Raw genomic sequence first — 7,330 nt, 5'->3', positions numbered from 1 at the left:
CTCCTTCCTTCATAAATAAACCTGTATAGGGTTGGGGAGTAGGAGTGATACATACAGGAGGGAAGAGAGCATATTGTTAAGGCTTGGGGATCAGTACCTGTCATCAAGCTCAGCATCCTCTCATTTTCAAATGCACTAACAAGGTTATTAGAATCTCTATCAGGGTAGAAACAACAGGACTGATGCTGCAGATCTGTCAGATTTTGGTCCAGGGGTGCAGTGGGTGATGGTGTCTATTACAGGTTCAGCCTATGACCCAGGTCCAAAAGTTCCAGCCTTCTCTGCCATCTCCAGGGCTAACTTCGGGTTCTGAACAAATAGCTCACACCTGATGGGCATTTCCAGGAATTAGAACGGGTTCTTGGGGGGCAAAGTCTGAGTAAATCTCTAAGGTCTGCCAGCACCACAAACCTGACCCCTGTCCATGTCTGGAAGCAGTGCCATTTGAATGTGTCTGTCTCCAGCATCTCAGTGCCTGCGCTGACCTGTGTGGGAGACAGCTGAGAGCTGTTTTTTCCAATAACGAGTGGAGCATGGAGACCAGCATGAGCTTCTCATTGGAGATGCGGTGGGGCTGGCCTAACCCAATGGATACTGGGTAGTTGGCAGGGCTGCCCAGGTACTTTAGTACCTCTTTTCTACCAGCTGTGTACTTGTCATTCATGTCCACACCATTGATGGCCAACGCTGCATGGCCTACTGCAGAAGTGAGGCTAGAGTCAACAATGCCCCATCCTGGGCACTCCATCAAGGCACAGATACAGTGGTACCTCGGTTTTCGAACGTCTCCGTGGAGGAACATTTTGGTTCCTGATAGCTCTAGACCCAGAAGGAAATGCTTCGGTTTTCGAACATGCCTCAGAAGTCGAACATGCTACACGGCTGCCGCTGAGGGCAAGATCCTGAGGCCTAGCTGTCAGCTGTGGATCCCTCCGTTTTCCAACATTTCAGAACTTGAACGGTCTTCCAGAATGGATTACATTAGAAACCGAGGTACCACTGTATTCTTTATGCCCCTCCACATAACACCATGAAGTCATGTGTTTGATGTTATGTACATATTGTACTTTGTCATCTCATAACTCCCACATTAAAGAAAAAGAAAAGTCATCATCAGAAACATAGGCACAGAGGGTAAACTCAACAAATGCAATCTCGATCTTTCTACATTGTTCTATTTCTATAATACTCTTACTCAGGCCTGTGATTCTATTCTAAACTAGACCAGAATCCACCGAGCAATCTTCTCTGCCCCCTCTTTACACGCTTGCACTGGAAATAGATTTCACACTAACTCTGCTCATAGCCCTCAGCTAGGGAGTGTGAAAAAAGAAATTATTGGTTTGAGCATATATATATGGACAAGTAAACATTAACAATGCATCATGCATAAGGTACAAAAGAAAAAGTGGATGGAGAGAAGAGTTGAAGAACTAGGGAAGAATGAGTTTCACTTGGACCACAGCTAGGTCTCGAAGAACACCTATTAGTGAAAAGAAAAGCCTGGAATAAAGGAAACAAGTTTTCAGATGGAGGAGTTCAGCCTGAGCAAAAGTAGAGAGGTAGGACAAGAATCATGTGTTTAGAGAAAATAAAATGATTAGATAATCCTGGCTGTATTGTAGAGGCCCACAGAGGGAAGGAGAGGGCTACGCTATGATATTGAAATGTGTGGTGAGGCTGGATTGTATATATCACAAACTTTTTGTCAGAAAAAACAAACAAACAAAAAACAATGGTTCATAAAGACAGGTAACTCCTATCATATTGACTATTTTAAACATTTCTATTTCTAAAAACTGCAAGATTTAGGAGTGATTCTGTTGGAAAATAAGTTTAAACTATATCATCTCTGAGCAATCACCTTTTGATGACTAAGCTGAGCTCTGAGGTGACTTTGTGTAGGCTTCTTTGTTGATTGCCATTTTTAACTGAGTCAGTTCTGGAACACTGGATTTATTTTCACAGTACAGATCATACAGGATGTGTCACAAAATGTATCCAATTGATCAGAATCTCTTAGAATAACTCACAGGGATTTCCTAATAGGAAATTTTTTCTTTATTTTGACAAAATATATGGTGAATGGATGAAAAGACAGATGTCTCAAAAGTAATTTAAAGAAAGCTCCTCAGACATAAGATGACTCCAGCTCTGGGGCATAGAACCAACAAAGTTGTAATTTGTTATAACTTGAACTAAGGCATACGATATCAAGGACATAGAGAAATTTTTAAATAATCTAAAAAATGATTTGATATTATGCCAATTTGCTGTAGCTTGAATATTATCCTTAGACTATTCAGTGTCAATATAAAAGATTTAGTAGGTTCAGCATTAATATCAAAAGAGAAGATAAAGTGTTTATGTTAAAAAATTCAGTGATTTAAGCCCTTTAAATGAATATTGATTAAGCACCTGTGTTGTATAACCTACTGGGTTTTTTTCTGTAGATAAACAAAAATGGGTCATATATCGTTCCTGTACTCAAAAAATTTAGTCTAATGATGGGGAGAGAATGCATAGCTTATTGTAAGACAAGCAAAATGTGGTAAGTACCATAGAGGACAAATAAAATATTGTGGAATTACGAACAGTAGTAAAAGTAATGGTAGGAGAGGAATTGTGGAGAAAGAGTAGGGAAGAAGAATTGTTTTGCTCTGGGTCAGACTTTGTGCTAAACATGTATGCGCATTATCTCATTTAATCTTATTAATAATTTTATGCTATAAGAACTAGGGTTATTTCAAAAAATCTTTACATGAAGAACCTGGGGCTCAGCGGGATTAAGTAACAAACTCCTACAACCGGGAAGCTCACACACTCAGAATTTCTGACTTTAAAATTTCCTCTTAAACACTGCACTATACTGCCTCCTAGGGGAAAGTTTCATGGAGATCATAACCTCACAAGAGGTAAAGATAAAGATAAGAAAGAGCATTCTCCAAAGTCACAAATATGAGAGGGTACAGTAATTGTTCAGGAAATGTTAATAGTAAAATAAACTAAGATGTTGAGCATGAATATAATGTATATGCTTTATATACACTATAAAACATGTGACTTGACTGGGAGAGCCTCAGTCACAGGAAAGAAGCTTGAACTTGACTATGTGCATTGAAACTTCTTTCATACAGAAATAACAGTATTCAAATTAACTTTTTTATGATTTTAAGAAAATTATTATTTCCTCCTTTTTTTAGATCTCATATCCACATTTCTTTATGGTAAACACAGCATTTCAGAACATCTTAAATATTCAGTTTTTTCAAATTTCCCCAAAATGCATTTGATAAACAGAAAGAAATGAATTTAACAAAGAAATCATTATACTAATCAATTAAGAATCCTCAGCCAGTGATTTATATTGTGATATGTTAAACATAGTTCATTCTATGTTAAAAATCTTTCCCACAATGGAAAAAAAACAAAAAACTGTCACAATGCCTTTCACAGTAGCACAGTTCATCTTTTGTTTGTGCAAATGTACAACTGATGTGCTTTTCCAATCCAATAAAATGTGTTTCTCCTTCCATATGTGGATGGTTGAACACATCAATCATTAAGTAATCTGTTCATTTCTTTGGCTTCATATTTCTGTATAAATTCCATCAGCACCAGGTGTTCTACCAAATGCTAGTAGCAATAATTTAATGAGGTTGGTCATGCTCCAAGTCCAGTGTTTGCTTTTCTTTTCTTTGAGGAGTCATAATGGAGAATAGAAATGTCATAGTTTTCTGGCTGATTAAGAACCAAACAGTCTTGCCCATTGCCTGGCTTATATCATTTTTCACTATTGTACATGAGTTGCTGATTACTTTTAAGTTCTTTATAAGATTGTCTCTTTCCTATCATTCTGACTCTGAGGCTCACTGAATCTGAATTATTTGTGACTTCTGAACTCATTCTGGTCCAGTTCCATCATTTTAAAGAAGAGCAATCTGATGACTATAAAGATGAAATGATTGACTATAACCGTTCACCTGGTCAATGCTCACCTGGGCTCCCAGCCCAACTATGTTACACTTCTCTTTCCATCGCCCTGCCCTTCTTGCAGCGTGGGTCATGGTCTCTCTATTAAGCCTGTTATCCCACAAAGGCTTGTTACTGAATGTATGAATTAAGTAAACCAGAAAGTAGCTTCTTTTGCTTCCAAAGTCCTTTGAAAAATTTCAAACTTACAGTAAATTTGTAAGAAGTGTACAATGAACATACATATACCCTTTCCTTGAGTCTTGAATTCTTAATATTTTGCCATATTTTCTTCCTTCCTTCTCTTCCCTTCTTTCCTTCCTTCTCTCTTTCTCCCTCCCTCCCACTCTCCCTCCCTCTCCCTCCATATATACACACACATACAAGTACATATATATGAGAACATACATATATTCAGTTAGTGTAAATACACATACAACATATGTATACATACATATATATTCATAAGTATGTATATATTATTTTCTGACACCAAGAAAATTTTTCAGACATCATGAAAATTCACCCCTAAGTACTTCATTATGCATCTCAAACTTCTTGTCCCTCCAAATTATCCTATATTACCATATTAAAATGATTACATGCAAGAAATTTAAATCGATACAATACTATTATCTAATATACAGCCTATATTAAAAAACCATTTATATCCCAGAATCTATCTTATTATAGCTATTTATTTTTCCTTCTAATTCAGGATCCAGTCAAGGATCAAAGTTTCTTGTTATCATTTCTCTTTAGCCCTCCTGCTTCTAGTAGAGTTCTACTTTGTTTTTAAGTCTTTCATGACATTGGTATTTTTGAAGACTCTAGGCCACTTGTTTCATTGTTTGGATTAAACTGATTTTTCCTTATCATTAGAATCGGGTTAAACATTTTCAGTAGGAACACTACCAAAGCAATATTGCATTATTCTCATTGCATTAATTCAAGAAGCACATAATATCAACCTAATCTATTATTGGGAATATTAAATCAATCATCTAGTTAGGGGATAAAAGCCTGTTAACTAGTTAAATATTATCTAGATTCTAAATTTGTTGTGTATTACCGACCAATTTTCTATATCTATATCAATTGTTTTATTCTCTATCTTTAAAAAAATTAAAAGTATTGGTTACATAGTGAAATAGTCTATCTTTAGCATTACACATTGTACCTCAAGACTAATTTTTTGAAACCTCGCCTCCTTTCTCCATACCAAGTTTTAATATATGTTGAAATTTGGAATTCATTATTTATATGCTTCTGATTTCTGACAACAAATATTTTTAGTATTTTTATATAGTGTTACTTGATGTTATTGTGGAAAGCATGTCCTTCAAAGTCATTTATTTGAATAGCATTGCTATTTCTACTAACCCAATAAAATCAAACATCACTAAATGGAGAATATCTTGACCATGGCTATAGTCACAACATGTTAGGTTTTTCAGCCCACTAATAATATATATTCATAAATTTAATACACAGAATGTGCACAATGAAATAATTTGTGTTCTTTTAATGTTGCATTAAACATCAAGTGATTAATTAATAACATTTTCTTAAACTGTGTGATTCCAATCACCAATTAGCACAAGCATTGAAAACACCAAGAATTACTGTTACTGACTTCTTTTTATGGAGTACAAATACAAACACTTTGACATTTTCTGAAGTATTTGCCATGGGGAATTAATGATTTCTCATCAGTGTTATATTTTGACCTGTTTTTAGTCTAACTGAATTACACTTGAATCTGATAACTTGAAGTTTTGATAAAAGATAGCACCTGATATTACTTGTAACCTCATTCTAATACCGTGTTTGTTACCTTAAATAACTTTGCCAGTGTTTAATTAGGAGAACCCAATGGCCATTTTGCCAAAAAAAAAAGTTATTCCAAAAAAAGAAGACATTCTAAGAGATTTGAGGTTCATCTTGCATGACACTGATCTCTTGCCAAGAGGGCTATCTTTCCTTCAGACTGCTTGCCAGTGTTCATTCTGTGTCCGCCTGAACCCACCTCTTCAAAGCCGACGCATTTCTCTTGATTTCAGAAATTGATAAAGGTTTTCACAAATGATTAGAAATTATTATTTTTTAGAGTTACTTTTTCTTTTAGTAAAAACTGGAACTCTTAAAAAAAAACCTCATTTGTCAATAAAATAAGATGAACTCTGACTTTATGCTTTGACCAAAAAAATACCATAGTTGGAATGCTTTTTCTTAAGGTTTCTAAGTAAAAACTGCCAGTAAGTCTTTTTTTCTTCTTCTTTTTACTTCCATGATCTTACTTGCTATTATACCTCACTGCAGGAAGGGCATTAAGTGAGGTCATATGGGAAGCCACTCACTGCCACAGACCTCTTGTAGTGCCTGCATGTCTCCCCACCAGGTACAATGCCACCCCTAAGAGGCACGTTTCAGCACACGACCCAAGACACTCTGTTGTGGGTGTTGACCAAAGGGGAATCACTGCAAACACTGCTTTATAATCTGTCCAGTTCTAATGAACTGTTCCTAAAACATGATGTTCCCATATGGTATAACCCCATAACAGAATTGAACAGGCTTAGAATAATTTAATTTTATAATTTGGAAGGGTTATTCAGTTTAATGTTTCTTAAACCTGAAAGATAATCAGAGTCATCTGGGGAGGGAGCTCTTTTAAAACACAAATTATCCAACCTCTGAATCAAAATCTCCAGGAACCTGTGTTTAAGTTGTAAAATTTGTTTAGCCTTCTAAGTAAGTTAGGAATGATATAAGGCCTAGCTCCATGGGCACAACTTTTTAAAATATCATTCTTCACATGGAAAGTTATCATATTAATATGGCATACTTGGATAAAGGGCTGGGAACCTCTAGGAGCTCCAGGTTCCAACCTGTTGTACCCAGTCTGAAAGTAACAGTGTGTCGGCATCTCTGTTAACACATCTTTGGCTCATCAGTCTATTCAACAAACAGATTAGCTAACAGGAAAACCTAGGAGTAGAAAGAGTCTAGAGTGAGCCTGACCATTCAGCTCTACAATTGTTTCTTTTTCTGTTTTACTCTAACAGAGAATGATACTCAAAGGATTCAAAGAGAAATTTAGAGCTGATGAAAAGTGTTAGGAACATGCACTCATTAGACTTCTTCCTTTCAACAATGATAGAAACACAGCTCACATTTGCAATAAAAAATATAAAATAAAAACAAAGTTTTTCAATCTCCTTCTCTGTACATGGATTTTGCTTTCCATTGAAGGGTTTCGTTTTCAAATAGGCTCTCTGCACATACCTTCAGGATGAGCACTGGCAGCTCTCGATGGGACTAGAGTGGGGGAGTGGAGAAAGAAAAATGGTGCTCA

General features: G+C 36.1%; 1 pseudogene across 1 annotated transcript; it reads right to left on the bottom strand.

The window, feature by feature from the left end:
- Positions 1-249: 249 nt before the first annotated feature.
- Positions 250-802, bottom strand: LOC308558728 (trafficking protein particle complex subunit 4 pseudogene; annotated as a pseudogene). Its single transcript has one exon. The product of its transcript is annotated as a trafficking protein particle complex subunit 4 pseudogene (transcript).
- Positions 803-7,330: the final 6,528 nt, after the last annotated feature.

Source organism: Miniopterus schreibersii (genome assembly GCF_964146895.1).
Source record: "Miniopterus schreibersii genome assembly, chromosome: 6".
Taxonomy (NCBI): domain Eukaryota; kingdom Metazoa; phylum Chordata; class Mammalia; order Chiroptera; family Miniopteridae; genus Miniopterus; species Miniopterus schreibersii.
Note: the sequence above shows the minus strand (reverse complement) of the source record. Positions and strands in the feature narration are given on the sequence as shown.